Source organism: Fukomys damarensis, unplaced genomic scaffold, assembly GCF_012274545.1.
Source record: "Fukomys damarensis isolate Sample0158 unplaced genomic scaffold, DMR_v1.0_HiC HiC_scaffold_31, whole genome shotgun sequence".
NCBI lineage: Eukaryota > Metazoa > Chordata > Mammalia > Rodentia > Bathyergidae > Fukomys > Fukomys damarensis.
In genome coordinates this window covers 2,918,705-2,933,270 of record NW_022900943.1, presented here as the reverse complement: position 1 = coordinate 2,933,270, position 14,566 = coordinate 2,918,705, and the positions used below count along the sequence as shown (strand labels likewise).

Genomic DNA, 14,566 nt, shown 5'->3' with positions numbered 1-14,566 from the left:
AAATGCAGTATTCATTTTGTACAGTAATTCCTACTAAGAGTAGATCAGTGCTCGATAATCTGCCTCAGCCTCACAAAGCATATCATGCCGTAACATCGAAGTGTTTCCGTTAGGTTCAAGAGCACAAGAATATGTGCCTTACCCCTCAACTTTGTCTTGGAGGCAATTTGTTACTACCAGTTTAGCAAGAAGAAAAGTAGCAGCCGGAAACCGGGAAGAGACGCAGGCGCAGGCCTGTAAACCTGTAACCCTGGTACCCTGGGGCGGAGTCCGGGCTGGGGCTCGGCTGGGCCTGCTGGTTTCTCCTGGGCTCAGCCCCCATAGTGTGGCAGATGAAGTGGCAGAGAGTAAAAGTCCCTGTGCCCGTGTTACCAGGTCACCGAAAACTTTATAGGATCAACTGAAGAAGGACACTAAGCACATCTGTTTTTAACACAGAAACACTAACGTACAGAAATGCTCGACATGGACGGAAACAACCGCTGGTTAGCAGACACGGTAGAACAAAAGCTCCTCATTTAAATACCATTTGGGAAAAGATGAGTGTGGAGGTATAATTGGGAATCGATTCTTCTCTTTTTTCTTTAGAAATAAAGAGTAACGACAAGTAAAATTTTTCCTAGAAGGCATATGAAATCGGCACAGTACGTTCTTTTTGTGGATGGAAAGACTCCGCACCCTGAGTCAGTCTTCCCAGAGTTATACCATGAATGGAATGTGCTACTTTACAAAAAGATACTATTTTAATAAGTTTATAATAAACTACATAGAAAAGTTAAGTGTAGTCATGGAAACTGACTACAGAAAGAAGAAAAGAGCCTAAATATATTTTAAAACACATTTTAAAGTCTTCAGTATTTAAAACTATTGATTCATAAAGAAAGAGACCCATGCACTAGAATAATAAATCCTTGTACCCCAAGTGCTTATAGGAGTTTGATATAGGGTACAAAGAGATTTCACATCGGCGCAGACAGAGCCGGCCACTCAGTAAACCACAGTGGGACAAACTGGTAGTCCTTTTAGGAGAAGGCTGGGCCCATAGTTCAGGTCTTACACTGGGGCAAGTGCCCAATGGACTAATTAGAGGCTTAAACAGAAAGAAGTGAAGTCCTAGAAATCATTAGAAGAAACTGGAAGGACTGAAATAATTTTGGTTTGGTGAGAGCTTTTCTAATTATGACCTTAGACCCAGAAACAAAAGAATCAACATACATACAGAGGTAGGAGGAAACCATGCTACCTTCAAAGAACACGCAAGAGCTGCTGATGGAAAACTTCAAGCAGATGGAGAAGTAAGGAGAAAAATATAGTAAGTTCCCACTCCCCATCTGAGCCACGTAACTCATGGCGCAACTTGAATTTTGAGTATTTTGAATTTTTCCTTGCTGTTATGTCGTATGTGAAAAATCCTTTATACATGTGTGCACAAAACACCTTCTTCCTTAACACATTAAAATACCATTGTCACAACTAGAAAATTAATGATTCCCTGATACCCAAGCATTTTTTAAAGCATTGGATAAACATGTTTTGGTAAATAATATTCACTTAAGAATACATATACTCACCCAGCACATTCTGTACCTTTAGAAATGTTAATAAAAAGAGGGATATGCTGCAGAAAGAGTCTGGTAATTCTTCCTGGGTAGCTGGTTGTGGTGCTCGAGTACCCTGGTGTTAACCGTGGGCCCGGGTCTGTCACCCTGAGAAGTGGCTTAGCCCTGGGGCAGCTGATGGCTGAAACTCTGCTAAGTCTGATGTCTGTGACATCCTACACTGGAGACCCACCCAGCTCTCAGAGGAAGATTCAACTGGAGGGAAGACGGTGTCTCTCTCCTGGGTGCCTCTAAGGTTTTCTGCCCATCACTGGATGACTGTGAGCTGCCTTGTGTGAGTGGGGAATGATGTTAGGATTGTCAGAGCTCGGGGAAAATGGAAACAAAAATGTATTTTTTAAACTACCAACGTAAGTAAACCACTTTCCATAAAAATATTTAAGACCCTTAGAAGACCCATTAATTAATTGTGAGGTAGAGTTTTATGCAATTTGTTTAAAAACAGTTTAATAAGAGGTTTTTGCTGGTCTAGGGCTACAGACTAATCAGTTACACATAAATTTTAGCAAGCAGTGTCTAAGTATTCTACCTGTATTTTATAGGAAGAGGTTGCAAGTAACATTTTAACTAAAATTTAGAATTGTGCCACATGGGCGTTTACCCTTTTCTTCTGCATGGCTGAGGGATTGCCCAAGACCACTGAGGAAGGCTGGGCGCAGGTCTTCCCCTCACACCTGGGTGGAGCTGATCGGCGGCGCTGCAGAAAGTGCTCTGAGGTTTGCCGTAAGGCAAGGTAAGCGTGGATGTATTATTTATTCTTTCCTAGTTTAAACTGTCTCCACATCAGCAGTAATGGCAGCTCCTGTTCACAAACCTTCCAGTCCTCCTTGTAAAGAAATCCCTGATTTTAAGCCTGGCCTGCTGGTGTACACTTGGCCAACATTCTTAGAAGCTGAGGCAGGAGGACATAAATTTGAATCCATCTTCAGCAGCTTAGCAACTGAGACCCTGTCTCAAATTTTAAAAAAAAAGTGAAAATGAAAAGGGCTGAAGACATAGCTCAGGGGAAGGCACTGCCTGAGTATTAATCTTGCCTGAGTATTGAAAAAAATAGAAGCCACTGGTCACTTTATTTCGCCTTTCTCTTTTTCTTACCCTGGTCAACTTTTATGGCATCAAAATGGATGAATGAAGTGCATTAGTTTTTCCTGTGTTAAATGATGTGCTATTCACTATATATGAATTGTAGTTTCTTTGGTGCGAATGGGCGTTCTGTTCCCCTTCCCAGCTCTCAATGTCTCATAGCTGAGTAGTACGGGGCTCTTGGATCTTCCTTGCATGCATCTCTCTTCCTGTGGTCCACAGAATAAATAACAGTCCCAAAATAGAATCCTGCTTCTCACATAGAGGAGCCTTAATTAGGAGCCGGAAAAGGACGGAAAGCCGATGTTAGGGTTTTGCTGCAGCAAAATAGTGTTGAAAGAAATTCAGACAGTTCGCTTTGTAAGATAAATGTAGCATCCCAGGGTGGAGAAGGGTCTTAGGCAGAACCTGGGCTCTGCTTTTGAACTGAAGCCCATGCAAGGCTCACCAGGAGTCAGATGACCATTTGACTCTTTCTGAAGGCCAGAGACGCAGGAGAGCGGTCTAGCGCAGTGGCGGTGCCCCTATGGCGTGTGTGCCACAGCCGCTGTTTGTGTCTTTGAAACTCTGAAAGGTTTTCTTTCACCGGCCTAGAGCAACAGAAAGAACCTGTGCTGTGGAACCCAGCAAACCCTAGGGGTGACACCATGCTCTGTGACCATGGACAAGACCTTTGGCTTTTCTATCCTCCCCCTTTATCATAATTTCATGAAGCCATTGGAAGATTAAACGAGATGGCAACAACTGGCTCTCCAGGCCAGTCTGTCACATTACTGAATACTCCGAGGCGTGGTTGAAATTTACCTTCCACCCCCTCTCATTCCATTGCTTCTGGATCTATTGGGTTCATAAAGGCTGTGTTTGCAGTCTCACTACATGCCTATGGGGGCCTTTAATTTCAGATCTCAACCCTTGGACTAGGATCATCTGTGTCCTTTGTGTGTTTGAAAGCTCCATCCCTAGTCAAAGGACAACAGCAGACAAAATGCTGGTCAGCTGAGGCATTTTAGCATTCTCTGTGCTCTCTCTTCTGCCTTTTATTTTGTTACAGTCACATCCACGCACATGGCTTTGTTACAGGCCTTCGGCTCCCCATACGAGGAGGCATGGCAAAAAGGGAAAAAGCTGCATTCGGAGCTAGCCCTGTGGAGATGCAAAGGTCTTAAATTGCCACAATTCACCACCTCACTGTGCAGGCGCACGAGTCTTTCATAGTAAGAGACAGAAGGAGAGGAAAACAGTGTGAGACAGGAGACAACTCCAGGCTGGCGTTAGCCCTCTCGGGCCCTTTTCCTGTCGAAACAAAACTGGATCTCTCATGGCGAATCTGCATACTGTGTTCTGTGCACTCATCGGGGTTTCAGGAACGGGGACAGTGCTTACACCCTTGGCCTGAGGACTTTGGGACATGCAGCTTGTCTGTAATGGGAAAACTTCCAACTTTGAAAGTTCCATTTTGCCGTGCTAGTGAGAGTGTATTTATGCACAGAGGCTCAAATTAAATTTAAATTTCTCAGTTCAATCATCAACTGATGTAGACAAATCTTCATTTTCTGAGCAAAAATATAATTATGTATTAGCAAAGGAGAAAGCAACTTACCCATTCCTCTAGCCGTTTACAGCTACTTAGAACTTGGCTGTAATTCCACCCCACTAAGATATGAAACCCAGTTTTCAGTAAATCTGTTCACTTGCTGCTCATGATCATGAATCGTGTCTTGCACAGACAGGTCATGAGGTACCCTCAGAGGCATATGCTGTTTCACACAGCCACCCCATGTGTGTTTAGTCTGTATATTTCCCCCATACAGGGACTTAGGAGTATCAAGAGAGGCATGCAGGTCTTATACACGGTGCCCCGTTAGAGTAAGTACTCTGTGAGCAGGTAGTGGAGCAAACCCCTCTCTCAGAGATTTAGCGCTGCCCTCAGGACTTCAGGAAGGAGGCGGGGGTCTGTCCCCACTCTGAGAGCTTTCCTCCTCCTGCATCTTCCTCCCTTTAGAGCCTGCTGCTCTCGTGAGTTTCTTTGCGTACTTCTTTATGTCTTTGCCAGCCACACTCCTTTCCCTATTTTCCCGCTCTGTCCCCCTCTTTTTCTGTAAATTCACTGGTGTTTATGTTCAGTTTCCATATAAGTGATGCTGGATTTTGCTTCAGCTGAATTGATCATCACATTTTGTCCATTTGCCGAGTTAGACCCTTTGGGCCTCTCTCCTGTGAGGTTTTGTTTTGTTTTTCTAGAGAAGCTCTACCTTGAGTAATTCATAGGCCCTAGGGTAGAACAATTCCCTTGTGAAAATATGCTAACTTGGATTTAAAAAATGCAGAATTTGAAAATGAAACCATGGGATCTTGATTTGCTTTGAAATTCATCAACAGATACACAGGTGGTATCATATATATCTATCTATCTATCTAGTTACATGCGCCTGTCAGACATGAACATGCAGTCCGTCTGCAGTGGCTTTAACAGCCTCTTCCTGCCCTTTCTGTGCTTTGGCTTGCTGTGAGAAGAAAGTCTATGTCTGAGATCTGTTTAAAATGTGCTATTTAAAGCCTGCATGGCCCCATTTAAGAAATTAGGCTATGCAAGTCCAACCTGATTACAAGATGCAGTGCATTGAGGTTTTTGTTACTGAAGATCTTAATTTTTACTAAAACTAAAAAAACTGAATTTTGGGTTCTTTTTAATGCTTTAGGTAAAGTAATTCTGTTTTCAGCACTGTTGTATCACTTTTAATTCTGACTCCTACATAAGCAGCAGTCTGTTACTTTTTTCCGAGTTTAGAAATTGGTTTTGTTGACTTGCTACACCTTAATCAGTGACTTCTCGCCGCCCTGATTCTTTTCCCCTGTGCTGGGTGTGAATGCAGGGCCTCATAAATTGGCTACCTTGATCTTATTCTTCCAGTGAGGTTCCAAATCGTGTGTGTGTGTGTGTGTGTGTGTGTGTGTGTGTGTGTATTTTCTATTACCATGGCCCACACAGTGTTTATGATTTGTATTTCTGTGTTCTTCATGAAGCTGTTTAAATTTTGACTTGTGCATTCCTGCATGAAACCATCATCCTAGACGTTTCTCAATCTCCTTAGCAAATTTTCCCAGCACTCCAGCTATCTGTCTTCCCAGACAACCACAGATAGCCTTACTCAGCTATAGATTCATTTCCATTTTCTAGAGCTGTAGGTAGAATCATACTATTTTTTATCTAATGTTTGGGTCAACATGATTATTTTGAGGTGTATCCATGTCTTATACATAGGAATAGTTCTTCTTTTTGTATTGTCAACCGGTACTCCACCACATGGGTAGGCCACGTGTTCATCCATGTGGACTGACTGACACCCAGTTCTGGGGTATTAAAAATAAAGACAATTTATGTGTGAATTAAAAATTTTTATGGGCATGTGCTTTCTCTTCTCTTGGGTAAATCCAGGAGTGGAATAGCTAGATTGTATTGTAAATGAATGATTAGGTTTTTTTTCTTCATTGAGTTTATTGGTACATTCTAGGTATACAGTACAGTTACATTCATTACTGGGATCCTGTACCTTTACATGACAGGTCTCGGTTCTCATTTTTTCCCCTTGTCCCTGCCCTCCCTTCGCCCCTCCTCCCCTCCCCATTTACAAACACTTTATTTCCGTTTGTTCATTTTCTCATATTTTTTTCTTTTCCCTTATTAACCTTTCCCCTGGCCTTCCCCCTACCCTTCAATGATTAGGTTTTTAAAGAAACTACGAAGCAGCTTTATAGAACAGTGGTTCCATTTAGTTTTTCAATTTTGATTTTTATTAGTACACATCAGATTTGTGGTTTTCAATTTTGATTTTTATTAGTACACATCAGATTTGTGGTGGGGGGTTGGCGAATGTATACAGCATGGCCACTTCCCAGGGCGTTAGAGACGGCAGCTGAAGGGCATTTGTGAGCTGCGAGGGGCTGTGGTGGGTGTGAGTGCGTTGGTGTTACCGGCGGCGCGAGCGGAGGGTGAGTCGGCGGTTGGTGTGTCCTGTTATTTTGTCTGAGACGTGTTGTGCATCTGACCTTCTCGGTTCTAAGGTTCTGTTAGGACTTCTGGGCTCCATTGTGTGATGGTGCCCGAAGAGGGAGGGCAAGAAGTTCATTTCTTTTTTCTGCTCTTGCAGGGGCTATGGGTTTGACAAAAGGCAACTTGTAACCCATGAGCTTTTTGTGAATCCAAATTTGTAAGCTATGAACACTGCAAATCCACTGAAGTTTGACTGCTTAAAACTTCACAGATCCAGATGGCAGTGGCAATACTTTATCATTCGCCATACGGAGAAATAGAAAACAACTCTCAGGAAGAAAGCAGTGGCAAATTCAGATCTCATGATTTGTCACCCAGGGCCATGCTGAGCCTGCCTCTCAGGGTGTGGGAGCGCCATACAGTCATCTTTACCATCTCAACACGCTCCCAGTAGTGCAGAAGTGAAGAGAAGAAGCTCTGTAGTGGACACGCGGTGGAGGTCAACTTGGCTGCGTGCGCAGTGTGGCAGCCCTTCCTGGAGTGTGTGCGTCACAGATGCGGGTGGCTGCACACCGCCACGCGTTCCTCTTTTGCAGATCGGCACGAATTGCGCCGCTCCGTGAATTTTCTAGTTTCTGTCGGGTGTAGGAGGACTCGCTCTGAGGATGCCTGGCGGAAAGTGCGCCAGTGATAAGGGGCAGCAGATTCCTTGCTGCTTTCTGCCTGCAGCCCATCCTTCCTTGTTAATTTCTGAGGCTCTACTATTGGGAATTTGAGTCCTGACTTATCTGTCAAAGGCATAGAGAGCTCTTGTCTTCGGTATAGCCTGTCCAGTGCAGCGTAGCACAGGACCTCAAGTGGCCACTTTTAAATTTGCCAAGTGTAATTGGAAAGTGCAGTCAAATCTTCAGGGTCAGGAAAACCGGCTGCAAATCAGTGCCTTCTTCTCATAACGTAGCAGACGCTACTTCCTCCTTTAGTAGTCATTGTGTTGAGCCTTCCACCTTTCCAAGACGATCAAGCTAATTAAATACAACTAAGCTTTAAGCCCTGTGTATGTGAGAGAGAGTGAGTGAAGCATTATTTCTTTTTTTTTTTTTTAAAGTTTTTCTTACTGGGGATCGAACTCGGGACCTTGTGCTTGGGAGGCACCGCTGAGCTAAACCCCCAGCCCTTGTGAGGCATTATTTCTAGACTGTTTGTAGGGAGTATGTTTGGGCTGAACTCCCAGTCAGTGCTTTTTTGTTTGTTTGTTTGTTTGTTTGTTTGTTTGTTTTGCGATCTGCCAACTTCAGAGAGCTTATACAGAAGAAGCAAAATCTTCTCTGGAATATATCTGGAGTCAGGCACATTGTGTCTCAGTATAGCTGGAAGTTTTATTGACCTTGTGCTTATTGGTGTTAAAATATAGTACACCTTTTATTTCATATTCTACATACATGTTAAGAATCATGAATTGCATGTCTTTTTAAATGACATGATAATTAAATGTCTTGGTAGAGTACAATATGATGATTCAATACATTTATACACTGTTTATGTCTCTTTAATAAATAGAATTTTATTTCAATTTACTCTCTTATAAAAATTCCCATATATTTTTGATAGGTTGAGGGTCCTGTTTATAAAGTTGAGAACAAATATACAAAATCACCAGACAATTAAGGTAATTAATTGTGGCTTATCCACAGAAGGAAAAATAATTTATTCTGCCAAGTTTAAAGCATTTAATTTTGGCGTGTACCTAAAGTTGACTTTCTGATGAGGCACAGTGCAAGGAGAAGGTTTCCCTGAGGTGAAACAGCAGTGTGGCCTTCCGTCTCTGTGGAGGCAGGCGGGGACGAAAGAAACGAGAAATGTATTTTCTGGCCTTCTTTCAGTACTTCAGGTAAAATGGCCGTGTGAGGAAGAAAAACGAGGAATTATCACTCTGTTTCCAGATTTAGCTCTTAAAAGTGCCTGGCGCTCCTGAGCATTAACGATGTGCTGCTGTACAACAGCAACTCTTGGCTCCAGAGGCCTTTTGCACCCAGCTCTTCCTGGGCCGCTGAGGGCCGACCACAGGCGTGCGCGTCCGCGCTGCCCTCCAGAGGCCGCCTGCTCCGAGCGAGGCAGCGCACTGTGCAGCAGCGCAGGTCGGGTCTTCATCCCTGGGCCAAGGTAACGAGGAGACAGCTGGAAGGAGGAGAGGCTGGTTGTGGCCCGGGGCTTCGGAGGGTTCAGTCCGGGACCTGCTAGCTCAGTGCTCCGAGGTCTGGGGGAGGCGGAACACCGTGGCAGAGGGCCTAGCAGGGGGCGGACAGCTGCTCACAGCGACAGCCGACAGCCAGGGTGGGGAGGGGATTGGCGCGGCCCACCTGCGTCTGCTCTGATCGAGGCCCCGCCCAGCGCCCTCAGCGGGGACCTCACGGCGGGGGCCACTGTGATCCACCCTCCGAGAGCCTAGACACCTAGTGGCGTCCCATGTTTCTCAGGATTTGTATACTGATTCTGAGATTTGAATTCTCTGGTACAAAGGAATTGTCTGGTGCCTGTTTTTTTTTGTTGTTCCTGCATGAGGGCCACATACTCCCGGGGGAGGGGGTTGTGTGTATCTTGGGCTGTTTTGCATGTCTCATTTTGGTTGTTCTTGGACCCTGCACATTTAAATAATATAGCATCTCTAGATACTGATTTGCTCCCTTGTCTGGAGGTTGTTGCAAGGTTTTTTTACCCCTTGGTTATGTGCTTAGTGACTTGGCTGGACAAATTCTTTGAAGTTCATCTTCCTCACAGTGTGTAGCCTCTGACATCCCTGCTTAGTTTTTTTTGTTTTGTTTTGTTTTGTTTTTTTTCCTGTGTGTTCATCTAGTCAGGTGGTTTCCTAGGAGTCACCCTCACAGCTGCCTGAACCACTCACTGATTGAGGTTGTGCTTAATTAAGTGCCTTGGGTCAGTGGATGTGTGTGTGATTTTTAGAGTTCAGAGAATGTAGTTTGTTCTGAGTCCAGCCACATCCCACTCAGATTATTACTGCATAAAAACAAAAGGAATCTGTATTTTGGGGCATGGGACGAGCTTCTGGAGCCCAAGGAGTGAGTGTGGTCTCCTCACGTTCTCGGTTAGGTTTGCCGCTGGCCCACCGTGGCACCCTTGCTGTTGAATCACGAGGGTGCCGCCTCCGCAGGACCGCTTGTTACCCAGACCTCCGTTGTTCTTATGGTTCCCCAAGCTGTCTTCTTCCCTCTGCGTTCCAGAGCAGCCAGGCCTTTCAGGCAGATGTGTGGACCTCTCTGTCTTCGAGGCCTGGCTTCTTTGGGCAGAACCTCTGTGCCGCTGAGCCAGAGTTCAGGCTAGGAACAGTGTCCTGCTTCTGCTAGCGGCTGCTCTGTACGCACAGATGCTGCATAGAAACGGGAGTGATGCCTATGACCACGCTCTGTGGAATGTCTTCCTGTGAGTGCGCCTGGTTGGTGCGATCCAGGCCGCAGCAGTCTAGGCCTTTACTCTTGGGGCGGGGCTGTGCTCTCCAGGTGGGAACTGAGTGGCAAAGGGGAAGTCAGGAGCTGTTCTTCCAGGACAGGCGGCTGGGCACTAGGGGCAGGGAAAGGATCGGTGGCCTGCCCTCCTCGGGGGATCTTGAGCCCTAGACCGGGAGGAGCTGGGAGAGTGTCTGCCCCGAGTAGAGCTTCCACGGGGCAGAGCTGAGGGAAAGGTGGGATCAGGTCACGCTCCAGTGCCATAGGTGCTATCCGTTCTTACTAAGAACGGGAGCATCTCCTTGGCTAGATGTTTACTGTTTGCTCTATGCTCTTAGGAAGATTTTCAGGGAGTTTAAAACATTTTTAGCTTGTTGTCAGTAATTTTTACCACATTAATAAATGGTGCTCGTTCCAGAGAGTGTCTGCTGCTCATGCTGCTGTTCTGTGTGATCTCCTCCTTTCCCCCGTGTTTCAGGACTTTTCTCCAAGGCAGTGTCACTTGGCTCTTCTGTGGACCAATCCTTCCTTGTCACTGAGTATGCTCATTAGAGAAGCCTTAATCTGCCCCTGGGACTATTTTTGAAAAGTCAAGAAAGAGAATGATTTGTAAATTTTAAAAGTATTATTAAAACAAAAATGAAAGACACAGGCGGCCCGTTTGTTTCTGACCCTCACACGCTGAAGCGCTTCTCACTGCCTCTTCACAAGCAGTGTGGGCCTACTCCAGCGATGGTGTGAGTGCCCTTGGCCGTGTGCCCACAGCCAGAGCTGGTGGCCGCCCGCACCTCTTGCCCTTCTGCTGCCCGAGTTTTTGCCTTGAGCTAAGGCTGCCCCTGGTTGTAGCCTGAAATGTTAGGAGGTAGCCCCTCCGGGCACCCCTCCGCCCGCAGGAACACGAATCCACCAGTGATGACCAGGAGCGGCTCTGCGGTGAGTTCTGTGTGGGTCGTCATGGCGATCTGCACAGGATGGGGTGGCCTGAGGTGCTGACGGCTCCCTCGCACACACCCTTCATTTGCCAGTGTTGTCCTTGCCAAGGTGTTGATTAAACCTTGTTTCTACTGTGGTGTGATCCCCTCCCAGCGTAAAAATAACTTATTGTAAAAATAAAAGCCTGTAATCCCAGCACTCTGGGTGGCTGAGGCAAGGAGATCCTGTACTTGAGCCCAGACTGGACAACTAAGAGACTTAGATCCCGTCTCAGAATAAAAAATAAAAGGCTGGGTGTGTGTGTAGCTCAGTACAAAGCCCCTGGGTCCAGCTCCAGAACTGCAAATACATACACCATACATATGTGTGTACAAGGTAGGTAAAAGAAAGGCACATGTAGTTAAGTAGTAGAGGAGATGACCTACACAGTAATTAAATTGGAAGAGGCTTTTTCTCCATTTTTTGTTAAAAACGCATTTCACAGTATTTGTATAACTTATATTCCAACAGTAACATGGTCTCTAAAACCTTCTGTTGTACAAAAGAGATTTTCTTGAGTCTGAACAATGAGACGAACGTACTCTAACTTAGGAAATACTATGTAACAGTGGCTGGCAGTTTTCTCAACCACAATTTACAGGAAGCTATAAAATTATTTATTGATAAAGTTTCTCTTTAAGTTTCAGAAAATGAAATCACACTGGAAGATTTTACATATTATGTAAGGAAGAGAACAAACCAGAAAGGAAAAACTAAATAAATATGAAAAAAGAGAGGAAAACAGGGTAAATTTTAAAGCATGGTTAGAGAACAGGATGTCTCCGTTATCAAATCTGGGGCTTGTGCGTGCAGGCTCCTTCCAGAGGGAGTCCATATGTCCTTCTCTGCACACCGGCCTCATGCCAGTCACGACGCTGAGGTCCTGCAGATTAAAGCCGAATGCCAGAAGCCCTGATGGCGGGATCGCAGCCTTCTGCTAAAGCAGCTCCTCTGGAACGTGAGCTCACGTTTGGCTGAGTGGCTTTGAACTAAATGTATCTGGGGTGACGTTTTAGCATCCTGAATCCTATCCTGTTTCTCCGCGCTGTGGACTGACTCCTTACGCCCTTTCAGAGACATACGCCGAAGCTCCCTTCCCCCACGTGATGGTTTTCAGAGATGGGTTCTTAGGGAAATGATTAGTGTTCGAAGAGATATTAAGGGTAGGGTGCTTACGATGGAATTAGTGTCCTTAGGAGAAGAAGAAAATTGATCCCTCTCCACATGAGCACAGAGGAAAAGTCGCGTGGCAGTGCAACCAGCAGTCAGCTGTGGGGGAAGGGGGGCTTTCCAAGACCAGCCTGCCGGCCCCGGTCTCAGACTCCCCAGCCTCCAGAACTATGAGAAAATAGATTTCTATTGTTTAAGTCACCTTAAACATTTTTGAACATATTTTTGGACATCCTGAGCTGACCGATAGGCTTCCTCATTCCCTTTGGGATGAAGTCCTTTTCAGAGTTTTCAGAATCTGGCCCCTGCTGGCATCTCCGGCTGCCTGTCGATAGCTTCTTCCTCTCTCTCGTCTTTGCCGTGCTAGCCTCTTGTTGGGACCATGCTTCCCCTGTATCCCCCAGCTCCTCCGCACAGGAGCAGGGAGAGGTGATGCGGTCCTGGGGCAGAGCGCGTGTGAGGTGTCATGGAGGCTCTCGTCCGGTGACTGCTGTTCTCCGTGAGCGTGGTGGGGCTCAGCTCACCTTTAGCCCAATTTCTTCAGCTGTTTTCTGTGAAGATCTTATCAACAGTCATGATCGCATGTAACCCCTTTCAATAGAACCTGTTTGACCTGAGCGTGTGACCAGAGATGCTACTCACTATCGTGTTCTCTGTAACCACCTTGTCCCCAAGCTTTCCCACGAGTAGAGGAGCCTTTGGTGGGAAAATGAAGGAGAACGTGTGGTTCTTCTGGGAGAGACACCGGAGATTTGAGTCGGTAGAGCAAGTGCAGGGAATAGCAAGCAGAGACAGATTTGGTGCTGCCCGGTGCTCCTCTTGACCTCCTTGATAGTTCAGGACAGATGAACGCGATCAAACTCACTGCCTCCCAAGAGCAGAGCTCCAAAGAGGTGGAGAAAGGACTGCGGATTTAGCTCAGTGGTTCCACTGCCTGCCTCACAAGCACAAGGACCCGAGTTCAATCTCTGGTACCCAAAACAAACAAACAAAAACAAATAGGTGGAGAGATGCTGAAATAAATCAAGAGATTAAAAATACAACCTAACAAATGCTGTGCAGAGTTCGCCCTGAGGCTGTGGTGTCACAGTCCGTGGTTTGTGGCCTTTCCTCGGGGAGCACTGTGGACCTAGTGACTTTAGGTTTCTGTTCGCAGGGACAGTTGAAGAAACAGATTCATTGCTGCAGGACAGAAAGGCTGAATTAATGTTGATTAACTCTCATTGCCAAGAAATATTTACCAACAATTTTTAGCAATATAAACAGTTACGGAAAACTATTTCAAAAATTAAAGGATCTTTGCACGTAACTTGCAGATAAACTGTTGCCAGTCCAAATAGACCCCTTCCTGGGAAACAGGACTTAATGGGGAGGATTCAGAAACCTGAATTGCAGCGCTAGCAAAGGCCCTGGTGTGCAGTCATTGGAGTTCTGCTGTGTTTGTTCCATTTGGTGGATTTAGCCTGAGGGTAATTTGTTGGGTTGTTTTTTTTTAGAATTATATTTGTGTCCAAGAAACCTTCATCCGAAAGAACCGCCATAACATTTTTCTCTTGAAACCACAGCGTTTTCTTTTTTCCTCCATTTCCTAGTTTGTAGCTAGCTCTGTCTTACCTAGCAGAGTTCTCCGGAGAACAAGAACCAGGTGGATGCAGATACGGACGTGTAGATGTGGAGGAGACACCGCTTCACTTCAAGGAAGCGGCTCGCTCGGCGGTGGGCACCGGCCAGTCTGAAAGTGCAGGCGGCCCGCAGGCCGGATGTTCAGAGGCTGACGGTGCTGCGAATGAGGTCTGTCTGCGTTACCGAGGACAGTCTGCTGATGGAGATGTTAGCTCATCTACGAAAGACCCTCTCAGCACTGCCTCCCTGTGTTGGAGCGAAACACCGCACCGTAGCCCCACAAGACGGACCCACAAAACTGACCCTCATGGAGCCGCGCCGCATCCTCAGTCGGAAGCTGTCTCACAGTGCCCCCTCCCGGTTACCCTCTCCCTCCATTCTCTGGATCTGCTTTGTAGATTATTTGAGGGAACCAATAGAACAGGGCTCTCTGGGAAGTTTGTCTTCACAAACAAAAGTCCAGATCAACTCATTTTGCCTTACAGTTGGGTCCAGAATTAGGTGGTAGATCATTTGTGAACCAGATCTGAAATATCGAATTTGTTATTTGCTACATTTTTCTTTTTATGTGTTCTGATTTTTTTTTTTTACTCAATTGGAAATATGACTAACCTTTCACTTTTTATTTTTTTTAAATTACTGCACGACAT

At 45.7% G+C, this 14,566-nt stretch overlaps 1 protein-coding gene across 5 annotated transcripts in view; it reads left to right on the top strand.

The window, feature by feature from the left end:
* Sh3gl2 (SH3 domain containing GRB2 like 2, endophilin A1) overlaps positions 1–14,566 on the top strand; it is a 156,682-nt gene that overhangs the window by 102,262 nt on the left and 39,854 nt on the right. The window contains exon 1 of one of the 5 annotated variants that reach the window (XM_033757657.1): positions 8,830–8,853. The exons of the other annotated variants lie outside the window; for them this stretch is intronic. The gene's annotated coding sequence lies outside the window, so the exon portion shown is untranslated. Of the gene's footprint in view, positions 1–8,829; positions 8,854–14,566 lie in introns of those variants that run through there. 5 annotated transcript variants of the gene reach the window in all.